This window comes from Mizuhopecten yessoensis, unplaced genomic scaffold, assembly GCF_002113885.1.
Source record: "Mizuhopecten yessoensis strain PY_sf001 unplaced genomic scaffold, ASM211388v2 scaffold377, whole genome shotgun sequence".
NCBI lineage: Eukaryota > Metazoa > Mollusca > Bivalvia > Pectinida > Pectinidae > Mizuhopecten > Mizuhopecten yessoensis.
Genome location: NW_018403516.1, coordinates 101533 through 116427, shown reverse-complemented (window position 1 = coordinate 116427; position 14895 = coordinate 101533). Strand labels below are relative to the sequence as shown.

Here is a 14895-nt window from a genome sequence, read left to right as displayed (position 1 = left end):
CATAAAAATTACACAGACAACTCTTTACGTGCAGATATCTAAGATGGCCACTGGTTCGTATCCTACTCAAAATAAACCTTGAGTATGTAAACAATCATCAAGGTCAAAGCAATGACGCCGACGGATGATATCCCTTAGGTCGACTTCAGTCTGTAGACGACATACCCGCACACAAACAAATCTTTCTACACTTGAAAGCTTTATGGCTTGTTGAATCGACGTAAGAATATCTATTAGGAAACTTGTCATCTTTACAAATATTTGATTATGTAGGGAACATTAGGACACACAGACTGGCCGAAGTAATAGTTTATATAGTTCGTAAATTGAAGTCGATGTATTTCTGCGAATATCTGGCAGGTGACCGATTTTGTCGTGTGTGACCGGATATTAGATTCATGACTGGATGAAAATGTTTGCAATAACTAAACTATGAACGGGATCATTTCAAATATTTCCTTGTTTTTGATATTCCAGAGAGTCGAACTAAGTAGGTTTGAATCATACGAGAAGAGCTCACTTCCATCACAAGTAGTTCGTATTTGTCATACAAGGAAACAGATCTGCGGATTTGATAAACATAAACATAAATGTTGATATTCAGATTTATCAAATATAAAGAAATAAGAAATCAACTTTTAAGCAAAGAATGATAACTGTCTGATAGCTGATGCTTCTCAAATCTTTATTCGTACAGTTTTCTATTTAACAAGTTATGAATGTTCTTTTCGTCGTGATTGTAATTCCCTGCAGGTAGGGCGTAAGAATTGTACCCACTGCCCCCGTTGCATGATCGTAAGAGGCGACTAAATTTGGGATCTTATCTTTTCTCTTCTTTTTAAACAACTTTCTTCTTCCTAATGTCTCCCTTGACAATGCCTCACTTTTGGCCTTTAGTTTAGCGTTCGCCCCTGTTAGGAATGCTTTGGGTTCTGTCCCATGGCCGAGACATACCAGAGTCTGTAAAAATGGTAGTTTCTACTCCTGCTTAACGCTCAGCAATTTAGGAGTGGGACGACTGGTTCGCCCGTTGTCAGTATAATATGACCGGATGGGGTGTCCTGCTGGGTGTCTTCGGCAGTATGTTTCAGTGAGGTAGCACTATAAAGTCGGCATCAGTTCCGCGCTATCACAAGGAGATAAGCACGAACATATCGCAGCCTCCCAAAACACACACCCATACACTTCACGCATGCATCTTGCACACAGGGGAGGCTGTCCTTAAATAACCATAGCTGTTGATAGGACGTTAAACAATACTAAACCAAACCAATCATGATTGTGAAAACATGCCAAGTCATTTACTCAACCATTGTTTTTCAACATCAAACAGAAATTGACGAGATAGAAATATCCGTGTTGATGTACTGAGAAGCGCGATCTTAGCATTTTACGCGGCGTTGTAATAATTGTGACGTCACAACTTCTTGATAGATAAAATCTGGGTAAGAATGAATAATCTATAACTACAGTCAAACTTGCCTTGGAAACCACTTATCTATAGCACAATACAGTGGTCCAACTATTAACGTTTTGGTACATAATATATTATATACTTTTGCCTGTAATCTGAAATGTGAGTGTGTGGATGTGAGTGTGTGTGTGTGTGTGTGTGTGTGTGTGTGTGTGTGTGTGTGTGTGTGGATGTGTGGATGTGTGTTTGTGTGTGTGTGTGTGTGTGTGTGTGTTACTCCGGCATTTTTGACAAATACGTAGACACATCAAATTTGAACATGTATATTCACAAATCAGCAAATGAGCATTGGTTTAGCCTATCAATAAAAATGCGTGACTGATCACGATACTACAATGAATTTTAGCTTTCTGGAGCATTTTACCGAGAATCGTTGGGAACGGTCACTTGCGGGTCCCATTGGTCCCATTAAGGAGGCACGGTTGTCTAGAGGTAGGACGCCGGGCTCCTGACCGAAGAGTAACGGGTTCGAGTCACGGCACGGCACTGTGTTGTATCTTTGAGCAAGATATTTTACTCCGCTTGTCTACTCAGCTGTAATTGAGTACGTGGTTGGGCAGTGCTAGAATTGTTGAATGCTAGCTGTGAGCGCCGAAATGGCAGCACTGGTTGTATGATCCCCAGGGAGTTGAGAAAGATATTGGCTGGTTGCAAAGGCCCTATAACCACGATAATAATGTTTAGTTTTACTAAAACGTAATTATCACTTGATTAAATTTCTTCTTCGTCTGGAATGACGATTTTCTTATATTCAGTCCTTTATAGATATAATTTAGCATTGCAAGTGAGTCCAGCTTAATGATGGGTCATATTTCCGCATTACACAGGCCATTCGGAACAGTGTGTTCCGAAAGCCGTTTCCCGATCGTCAGTGGATTGTGAGCAGACGTTACCTTTCAGGATGGAGAAGGTCCCAACGATAAGTTAAATTCAACACAAGGTAATGATCAGAAGTCATCTGTTATGTTATATACTTTGCTGTTGATTTGTTTAAATGGGGAAACTAGTCAATGTTTGCCACTTAATTTATTAAGGTGCGGTCATGAATGTCCTGTTTTATCACTTCCTAGTTGTAAAGTTTACAAGCCGAGCTGTTTCGTCTTGGTTTACAGAATATTGTACCGTTTAACGCTTGTCACATTATTAAACAGCAGTCAAGACATTATTTGTGTGATTAATAGGAGACTTTTAAGAAAAATCGTGAACAGATTCTACTGTAGCTATATAATACACACATACTTTCGGTCGAAAGGAAAGTGGATATTCCGATGAGTCAGGTTTACCGAGAAAACAAATGTACACACGCTTACGTATCTAAACGGCGCAGGGTCCTTGAGGACATGTACTGCGCATGCGTTGTGTACAGCAGTCTCTGTGACAGCCACAAAGTATACCAGAAGCTAGTTTACTATGATTACATCAATGATGGCTGATTCCTTGGATTCTGTGCATCTTATATCTTTTAACTGACCCCACATAATCCTTTCTGTAACCCAGTCACCATTTCCAGAGCTTGAAGGCTTTCAGTAGATACTGGAAAGTATGGTACTAAATTTAAAAGTAGTTTTGACGTTTGGGTTTGAAAGAACAATAATAACAGACGAAAAGCAGAAAAATATTTAATATTTGACTCCCGAAATTATTTATTTTTGATGATCATCTTAAAGCCACGCCACAGGTGATATGATAGCTTATTACGTAGAAAGGTGTCCAGTTGTCTGTGCTGATCCCAGCTCCTAAGGCCACTGTACCCAGTGTTTAATGTTTAATCAGAACCCCATTACGACGCCAACATTATCTAGCTTAGGTATGAGACAACGTAATCCCTTGATTTCTTTATCATTAATACAATTATAATTTCTTTGTGCTACTTTATTAAAGGTAGGTTTCTCTCAAATTTGAATGTTATCTTCATCTGAAGTTGGTCTCTGAATACAGATATGCCTGTATTTGCCCCAATTAATAAAGCACAGCTGTAACGTATTCCAACTAACTGAAATTCAGGCATATCTATAAAGGTTGCTTAATTGTTTCGTATATATAAAAACTTTAAAGCATAAATTTAAAAGAAATAAAGTAATGAGCCATCAACACAAAAATGTAATAATACAAGATGTAGTGTTATACTAAATTTAGGTTTGTGGTTGCATATATGAGAACATTGTTTACAAATGACTTAATTCAGAGCATTTCAAATTGAAGAAATAGTGTAATAAACTAGCATGTGTATATAAATATATATTTATGAATTTCTGTCACATTTTAAAATGAAACATCAATTGTTTCTGTAGCCTCAGCATTTCCCTAGGCCCACATGTGCAGAGGCGAATCTAAGGGGTTGTCACTAGCACACGTGACACACTCCAGGCCTTGACTTAAACAAAATAATAGTTTTATAACTGCATCTATCGTGTGAAACGGTTTAACCCCCAGGCTCCATTTGGTGTGTGCACTGTTACCTTAGGGCCTAATGTGCAAATCAATATGCTTATTTAATTTCTTGACTTGTGATTCTAGTTATGTATTGCACTGCCCTAGCCATCACCCCATCAAGCAGGTTTAAACTGAATAAAATAACTTAAGAAGTGACCCTTGGAAAAGGCCAACACTTGTATCTTACTTTATTTTGTGCAACATTACATGGTTACAGACCACATGCGTCGCAGAATTATCAGAAAATCTGAAAAATATTCTAGATCCGCCCCTGATGAAGTTAGACGTACTTGTTTGTTTGAGATTGTAGGTGTCAAACCCGCCTTGTTTCAAAGTGATGTAGGTTAACATGTTGCACTCGGCTGATTACGGTACTCAACGGTATACTATAGGAACGGAATCTGCCGACTGATTTAAGTCATATCATACTTTCGTCTACATATTCACACAGTGACATTAGTTTGGACAGAAATAAAGAAATGACACACATATTCAGTCTTTGATAGGTATGATTTAGAATTGCAAGTGAGCTAGCTAGTCCAGCTTAATGATGGGTCATATTTCCGCATTACACAGGCCATTCGGAACAGTGTGTTCCGAAAGCCGTTTCCCGATCGTCAGTGGATTGTGAGCAGACGTTACCTTTCAGGATGGAGAAGGTCCCAACGATAAGTTAAATTCAACACAAGGTAATGATCAGAAGTCATCTGTCACGTTATATACTTTGCTGTTGATTTGTTTAAATGGGGAAACTAGTCAATGTTTGCCACTTAATTTATTAAGGTGCGGTCATGAATGTCCTGTTTTATCACTTCCTAGTTGTAAAGTTTACAAGCCGAGCTGTTTCGTCTTGGTTTACAGAATATTGTACCGTTTAACGCTTGTCACATTATTAAACAGCAGTCAAGACATTATTTGTGTGATTAATAGGAGACTTTTAAGAAAAATCGTGAACAGATTCTACTGTAGCTATATAATACACACATACTTTCGGTCGAAAGGAAAGTGGATATTCCGATGAGTCAGGTTTACCGAGAAAACAAATGTACACACGCTTACGTATCTAAACGGCGCAGGGTCCTTGAGGACATGTACTGCGCATGCGTTGTGTACAGCAGTCTCTGTGACAGCCACAAAGTATACCAGAAGCTAGTTTACTATGATTACAACAATGATGGCTGATTCCTTGGATTCTGTGCATCTTATATCTTTTAACTGACCCCACATAATCCTTTCTGTAACCCAGTCACCATTTCCAGAGCTTGAAGGCTTTCAGTAGATACTGGAAAGTATGGTACTAAATTTAAAAGTAGTTTTGACGTTTGGGTTTGAAAGAACAATAATAACAGACGAAAAGCAGAAAAATATTTAATATTTGACTCCCGAAATTATTTATTTTTGATGATCATCTTAAAGCCACGCCACAGGTGATATGATAGCTTATTACGTAGAAAGGTGTCCAGTTGTCTGTGCTGATCCCAGCTCCTAAGGCCACTGTACCCAGTGTTTAATGTTTAATCAGAACCCCATTACGACGCCAACATTATCTAGCTTAGGTATGAGACAACGTAATCCCTTGATTTCTTTATCATTAATACAATTATAATTTCTTTGTGCTACTTTATTAAAGGTAGGTTTCTCTCAAATTTGAATGTTATCTTCATCTGAAGTTGGTCTCTGAATACAGATATGCCTGTATTTGCCCCAATTAATAAAGCACAGCTGTAACGTATTCCAACTAACTGAAATTCAGGCATATCTATAAAGGTTGCTTAATTGTTTCGTATATATAAAAACTTTAAAGCATAAATTTAAAAGAAATAAAGTAATGAGCCATCAACACAAAAATGTAATAATACAAGATGTAGTGTTATACTAAATTTAGGTTTGTGGTTGCATATATGAGAACATTGTTTACAAATGACTTAATTCAGAGCATTTCAAATTGAAGAAATAGTGTAATAAACTAGCATGTGTATATAAATATATATTTATGAATTTCTGTCACATTTTAAAATGAAACATCAATTGTTTCTGTAGCCTCAGCATTTCCCTAGGCCCACATGTGCAGAGGCGAATCTAAGGGGTTGTCACTAGCACACGTGACACACTCCAGGCCTTGACTTAAACAAAATAATAGTTTTATAACTGCATCTATCGTGTGAAACGGTTTAACCCCCAGGCTCCATTTGGTGTGTGCACTGTTACCTTAGGGCCTAATGTGCAAATCAATATGCTTATTTAATTTCTTGACTTGTGATTCTAGTTATGTATTGCACTGCCCTAGCCATCACCCCATCAAGCAGGTTTAAACTGAATAAAATAACTTAAGAAGTGACCCTTGGAAAAGGCCAACACTTGTATCTTACTTTATTTTGTGCAACATTACATCGTTACAGACCACATGCGTCGCAGAATTATCAGAAAATCTGAAAAATATTCTAGATCCGCCCCTGATGAAGTTAGACGTACTTGTTTGTTTGAGATTGTAGGTGTCAAACCCGCCTTGTTTCAAAGTGATGTAGGTTAACATGTTGCACTCGGCTGATTACGGTACTCAACGGTATACTATAGGAACGGAATCTGCCGACTGATTTAAGTCATATCATACTTTCGTCTACATATTCACACAGTGACATTAGTTTGGACAGAAATAAAGAAATGACACACATATTCAGTCTTTGATAGGTATGATTTAGAATTGCAAGTGAGCTAGCTAGTCCAGCTTAATGATGGGTCATATTTCCGCATTACACAGGCCATTCGGAACAGTGTGTTCCGAAAGCCGTTTCCCGATCGTCAGTGGATTGTGAGCAGACGTTACCTTTCAGGATGGAGAAGGTCCCAACGATAAGTTAAATTCAACACAAGGTAATGATCAGAAGTCATCTGTCACNATTGTTTCTGTAGCCTCAGCATTTCCCTAGGCCCACATGTGCAGAGGCGAATCTAAGGGGTTGTCACTAGCACACGTGACACAACCCAGGCCTTGACTTAAACAAAATAATAGTTTTATAACTGCATCTATCGTGTGAAACGGTTTAACCCCCAGGCTCCATTTGGTGTGTGCACTGTTACCTTAGGGCCTAATGTGCAAATCAATATGCTTATTTAATTTCTTGACTTGTGATTCTAGTTATGTATAGCACTGCCCTAGCCATCACGTGCACCCCCTCAAGCAGGTTTAAACTGAATAAAATAACTTAAGAAGTGACCCTTGGAAAAGGCCAACACTTGTATCTTACTTTATTTTGTGCAACATTACATCGTTACAGACCACATGCGTCGCAGAATTATCAGAAAATCTGAAAAATATTCTAGATCCGCCCCTGATGAAGTTAGACGTACTTGTTTGTTTGAGATTGTAGGTGTCAAACCCGCCTTGTTTCAAAGTGTGATGTAGGTTAACATGTTGCACTCGGTTGATTACGGTACTCAACGGTATACTATAGGAACGGAATCTGCCGACTGATTTAAGTCATATCATACTTTCGTCTACATATTCACACAGTGACATTAGTTTGGACAGAAATAAAGAAATGACACACATATTCAGTCTTTGATAGGTATAATTTAGAATTGCAAGTGAGCTAGCTAGTCCAGCTTAATGATGGGTCATATATCCGCATTACACAGGCCATTCAGAACAGTGTGTTCCGAGCGAGTCCGGCAAAAGGCAGCTGTGTAAAACCACGGACTTAGATAACAGGGATTGGCAACACCACTCTCGTCTAGCGTATGTATTGTCCACCTCTTGTATTTGTGCACCGAACCGTGATGACTTGTAACACTCTCGCTGAAGCCAATTTACCTGTACTGCGCTTGCGTGTGACCTAACAGACAAGTTTCCGGTATCGATAACCACGTTGTTTACCTAGGTGATGAGAGACCGAGAATGTGACACTGATTTGACAGATCAGTACAGTGTAACAACCATGACTAAAACAATAGAAAACGAATGCATACACGTGATGATGTCGCAAGCATATCTGTTCATGTCAAGCAGCATCAGGTAAGTATCTGATCGGATGATACATCATTGTCAAATATGACTGACTTTTTATCCCGTGAAAGTTATTTAGATTTAGACTTTTTAATGAAAGAATTTACTGATAATGAACGTAAAACTTAATATTTCGGAGGTGATAAAAGACGTCTTTGGATATAGGCAGCTAGCTATATTTCGAGGGCATACACAGCACGCTAGAAGCACAGGGGTTCGTTACAAATGTCTAATACACATGTACATATACTATACTGATATAGGTCACAGCACATGTATGTTTATGAAGACCGTGACCTATATCAGTATCAAAACGGTATGTGTATTTTGTAACGAAACCCCTGTGGGGGAAGTGACTTAAAGGGTTAACTTTTAACAATAACTTTGTCCTATTACCTCATTTTAAATTTAAACCATTTATAAGAAAAATACAGAAACATCAGCTGACCTTTTGCCTTTGCGTGTTATTCTCGAAATTTTGAGATAGGTCATTCAATATATGTACCTAAACAATAGAACACTTTTATAAGTTTATATTTCTAGGCAACAATCAAAGGCATTTTTCAAACCTGAATTCATCCATCTTGGCTCCACGTACATGTATATCCTTTGTCTTCATTGATATAGTTTATACAGAAATATATTCACGATTTCTGCGACATGATTTTAGTTAAACATCACAGCAAGTTACATGACAGCCCGGAGCTAATTTTAATGAATTCATTGAATTAAATGTCAATCATTAGCAAGTATATGTATATCATATACATATTTTGGTGCAACTTATTCGAAATTACTCCACATGGTGCATTTTCCCAGCTCCTTTTTTTATTTATGTATTCTGCGTTAAAAAATGTGACATAAACTTTTGTCCCAGCTCTATGAACCAGGCTTAAAATAAAAATGTTTGTCTGAACCAGACTTTACCAAAAATGGACAAAATAGTTCATTGAAATTTTGAATTTCATTTAATCATGTTTCAATTCAGCATTTTGTCAATATTTAATGACTATTGAGAAATGATTGACTTCATAAAATGAGCATTGATTCTGCGAAAGGACATGTCTATTTGATATTTAATGTCTTTGCTGTAACCAAAATATTACACATTCTAATTCCGTGGTAAAACTAGCTTTGCGCACAAACTGTTTCGTATTTTTCTAAAGCAAGTGTAATTAACACCAATATAAAATATTATGAAGAAGTTAAGTTGATATATTTAAATATTCATTATTATATTAACACATATATTTAAAAAGATTGGTATCAGGAAGCATACATTACTATATACTAAAATGGCTGGAATAATCCCGAGTTATAAACTTTTCCGAACGAAACTCTAGTGTTCCGAAGAGCCATTGGGAACTTAGAAAATGTCTGTGAAGTTGCAGGGTTTGATTATTCAAATGACCATTGGTTTTGTTGGCCAAAAAGAAAAAGAGTCAGAAATAGTTCTTATTGATGAGAATCACTGTCATTTGTTAATCTGTTACACGTCATTTTCAACCAGAATGAGACAAATGAAAGTGGTTTGCTGAGGATTTATATGGTGAGGGTCCAGTAGTGCAGCTATAATGATGCCAAACTCGGTAAGAGCGCAGAATTATTGTCATAATCAGTCACCACATACTCAAATATAAAGTGAGATTTTAAAATTCATCTTGATTGATGTTATTTTTCGTACACCGCCTCGTTGAAGAATTCTAGTTTGGTTTGATTTGGGGTGGGAGATGGGGGTTGTTATTTGTTTTATATTATTAATGAGGAAGTATTGGTTTCTTTGACATATGTCTTCCTGAGGTATGCCGTTTATTCCAAGTTTCTGGTTAATGAATTTACAGCAATTTTGAGGTAAAGATACAGATAGTTGATGTCAGAAAGCTGAGTTAGTTGATTCAACATTTATCATTCACATCACTTGTCTTGCTTGTTGTAAGCAAATTTTATTGATTTCTGCTGATTATCCTGTGTTATAAATTCATGGTTTAAAGTTTGTGCTCATGTATTTTGTGAGTTAACAGGTAAAGGATATGTACAACTGTTCAGTGTTCCTCCAAACCAATCAAATTAGTTAACCTCCCCTCACCCACCCCAAGTAGTTGGATTAGATTGTGTCCCATTTTTCAAAGACACCTATATGTTAATTTAGACCTGGTGGTAAAGAATCTTGCAATCTACCAGATATAATCAAATCTTAAATACACGAAGAATATTTGTAATGAAATACAATTTATTATACCCAGAACATTAACTGCTTATTTTTTACATTTGATCTAACTTAGTTGACCTCTCTAGGTTAATTTTAAGTCCAAGAAAAAATTCACAAAAATAAATATTTTACAGGCAATTTTTTATCAAGAATAGTTATACTAAGTATGTGTACATATCCCTATAGCAAGGTTATTTTATTAGATTAAATTAATCTCTTCATCTTTATTTATGAAAAGTGTCTGACACTAGATCATAAACTAGGGAACTTAGATATAATTTCAAAAATGAAGAATGTCTTATATTTCAGTTCCTTTTCCAAATGAATTTTATCACACAGGGGAGCATATGGTAACTGGACTTTTCCCACAAAGTTTGAATCAGATTCCAAGAGAAATATTCAGTTTACTAATACACGAGCAAGATACTTTACTCCGCTTGTTCCAGTCTACTCAGCTGTAAATGAGTATGTGGTTGGGCAGTGCTAGAAATGTAGAATGCTAGCTGTGAGTGCCGAAATGGCAGCACCGACTGTATGCTCCCCAGGGAGGTGAGAAAGATATTGACTGGTTGCAAATATATACAATAGAAGATATTATATATAATAAATCAGCGTCACAGTATATATTTATTTTGCTGCACACTTAATAAGCATGTGACATGTCCCTGTAACCCATATCTAATTATAGGCAAGTAGCTATAGGGGAATTATTATTGGAAGCCAATATCAACACATCCAACTAATACGGCACATTTAAACAAGGGCCCCATGGGTTTAACAGGTCACCTGAGTTGTAATACAATTGTTATTTGTTGTTGTGATATGACAAAAACAAATATTACATATGTATAGCAGGGAATTTTATCCCTCCCCAATACTGAAAAGTCTCATTTCCATAAACTATAGCAAAATGTACCCCCTCCCTACCTTCTCTACTACCAATACAAACATCCCATACACAACCTTTGCATCCGGCATCAGCTCCTATAAGTCAGGTATCACCTATACATCAGGTATACATCTCCTATAAATCAAGTAAACACCTTCAGGTCACTCCCAAATATCAGGTACCAGGTATACACCTTCCATACATCAGGTATACACCACCTATACATCAGGTATACACCACCTATAACTCAGGTATACACCTCCCATACATCAGGAATACACCTCCCATACATCAGGTATACACCACCTATAACTCGGGTATACACCTCCCATACATCAGGAATACACCTCCCATACATCAGGTATATACACCTCCCATACATCAGGTATACACCACCTATAACTCAGGTATACACCTCCCATACATCAGGTATATACCTCCTATACATCAGTTAAACACCTCCCATACATCAGGAATACACCTCCCATACATCAGGTAAACACCACCTATACATCAGGTATACACCTCCCATACATCAGGAATACACCTCCTATACATTAGGTATATACACCTCCCATACATCACTCATCAGGTATATATACCTCCCATACATCAGGTATATACACCTCCTATACATCAGGTAAACACCACCTATACAGCAGGTATACACCTCCCATACATCAGGAATACACCTCCTATACATTAGGTATATACACCTCCCATACATCAGGTATACACCACCTATAACTCAGGTATACACCTCCCATATATCAGGTATATACCTCCTAAACATCAGTTAAACACCTCCTATACATCAGGTAAACACCTCCCATACATCAGGAATACACCTCCCATACATCAGGTAAACACCACCTATACATCAGGTATACACCTCCCATACATCAGGAATACACCTCCTATACATTAGGTATATATACCTCCCATACATCAGGTATATACACCACCTATACATCAGGTAAACACCTCCCATACATCAGGAATACACCTCCCATACATCAGGTAAACACCACCTATACATCAGGTATACACCTCCCATACATCAGGAATACACCTCCTATACATTAGGTATATATACCTCCCATACATCAGGTATATACACCACCTATACATCAGGTAAACACCTCCCATACATCAGGAATACACCTCCCATACATCAGGTAAACACCACCTATACATCAGGAATACACCTCCCATACATCAGGAATACACCTCCCATACATCAGGTATATACACCTCCCATACATCAGGTATACCTACACATCGGGTATATACACCTCCAATACATCACTCATCAGGTATATATACCTCCCATACATCAGGTATACACCACCTATACATCAGGTAAACACCACCTATGCATCAGGTATACACCTCCCATAAATCAGGTTTACACCACCCATACATCAGGTTTACACACCTCCCATACATCAGGTTTACACCACCCATACATCAGGTTTACACCACCCATACATCAGGTTTACCCACCTCCCATACATCAGGTATACAACTCCCATACATCAAGGCATTTTAGATCGCTATTCTCTGTAGGAAAGTTATTATTATACCTCATCTATATAAGAGTTGTCTTATATGGTGACGGGTCCTTCTAGAAAGTAGTCTTTTACAAGTTAAAAGAGGTATGGCGGAAAACTGCCCGTATTTCCCTAAGTCGGCATTTTTGAAAACGGGAAAAAAATATTGATGAGTAAATAATCTTTAGTAGCAAAAATGCTTGGAATAGATATAAAACCAATTGAATATGAATTTTTGAACTGTTGAGATATTCGGTATTGTTGATATAATACTGCAAATATAGCCATATTCACTATATCCATGAACGTGAAGGGGTTTCCCAGATTTAATAAAATACTTTCAATACTTTCCCATCCGAGGACCAACTTTTGAATAAACATTTTGATTCCTTGATGTAATATGCAAAAACAAATCGTATGACGGAAAAGTGGTCCTTTTTTGGGAAAGGCCTCAAAATAATGAAAAACTTGGTTGATCAATCAAGTTTTTAATACTGCGACAGATGTTTCTTGGGTTAGGCCTAAAGCAGTTTGTATTTCCCAGTTAGCTTGTGACCAGAAAATGTGAACAGTGTAGGTTCGAACCACATTCAGATTCACTTTTTTGCTTGTTTTACTTTTTTTTTAATATTTAGGCATGTGATCATTTTCCTTAATTAAGTGATAAATATTTTTCAAATCAGTAGAACATTGTATTGATATTTTAATAACATACCTATTGATTTATCTTCTATGGAATCATGTCAACAAATCCCTGTATGCGTGTACAGTACAGCTACGCTTTGTAGTTGAGACAACATTTTAAATGATATTTATGAATTGTTTTACCGTCCAATTGGCACTAGTATTTTTATTTATTATCTTAACGCAAACAAACGATGCCGAAATACAAAATATGTGGGATTGGTACAAAGCAAAAAAAATGAAGTGTTATTATCGAAAAGATATTACCGAACATGCAGGAAAATTCATCGTCGAGGCCAGTCTCATTTGTTTTAAATGCAGGAAGACTGCAGCACAAAGTTAGGAGCGCAATACACGTGTAAGACATGCTAATCGAAAACTATATGTAATTTTATCATTCCGAGTTAAAGAAAGAACAAAAGCAAGATGTGTTTTTTTTTAAAAACCAAGTAACAGCATGACCTAGCAGTAGTAATGAAAACTAAATCCTTTCAAACTTGTTGGTAATGAATGTACGATCTTGTGTTTTATACAGCATAACGCGAAATACGCACGTATTAGTAGCCATGGCCTTGGATTCGTCTGTTTACAATAATCTATTCTTAGACACGGGATTCCGATCAAGCTACCTGTATAGAAATACCTGAGGACGCGTCATAACAGTGCACGGTTGGAAGCGCGCACTATATCGGATCATAGCTTTGGGGAAATAGGCATAGCAACCCGCCATAGCTCTTTGCCAATTTCCCTTTAATGGCCCCGCCCCTCTACCCTAAGATGGCCATATCCTTTCAAAATATAAAAGGCTGAAAAGATCTTGTTTTGTGCCTACCCAAAACTTTTTTTGCCAATTTTCAAAGGGAGAACTGTTCAAGTCAAGATCACTCTCCTTTCTATGTATAGGCTAAATAAAAATAAATGAAAAATTGAATTTATTACCTATCTATACCTATCCATATTTTTTTCAAACATGTAACAGGAAACAAACATCTTTTGTTGTATATAGAGGATACTCATACCCAATAAGTGATGACTCTTTATGAGGTAAATCAAATAGTGTTAGTTTATATGCAGTATATTATCAACAAGTTTCAGCAATTAGATGATATATAACTGAAAATAGTCATGAGAGATACTTCATACATAGCTTTTTAAAGAAATACATAATATAGTGTACAGAAAATGTGAAGATAGGATTATGTATACACAGTATATAAAGGTACTATATACAGAATATATGAAGTACAGATATATTTCATTTGTTATAAACTCTGTACACAACTCTCTATATGCTCTGTTTAACACTCTCTATATCACTCTGTTTACTACTCTCTGAATACTATGTATATGACTTCTATATACTCTGTATTATATGATATCTCTGTGTACTCTGCATATCACTATATACTCTGTATAATATGATGTCTCTTGTGTACTCTGCATATCACTATATACTCTGTATTATGTGATGCCTGTGTACTCAGCATATCACTATATACTCTGTATTATATGATGTCTCTGTGTACTCAGCATATCACTATATACTCTGTATAATATATGATGTCTCTTGTGTACTCTGCATATCACTATATACTCTGTATTATATGATGTCTCTGTGTACTCAGCATATCACTATATACTCTGTATTAT

General features: G+C 36.8%; 1 protein-coding gene across 1 annotated transcript in view; it reads left to right on the top strand.

The window, feature by feature from the left end:
- The first annotated feature begins 2153 nt into the window (after window positions 1-2153).
- The window catches only part of LOC110447178, a 53054-nt gene continuing 40312 nt past the window's right edge, over window positions 2154-14895 (top strand). Inside the window, exons 1-3 of the mRNA XM_021492705.1 lie at window positions 2154-2414; window positions 4484-4596; window positions 6666-6778. The gene's annotated coding sequence lies outside the window, so the exon portion shown is untranslated. The remainder of the gene's footprint in view (window positions 2415-4483; window positions 4597-6665; window positions 6779-14895) is intronic.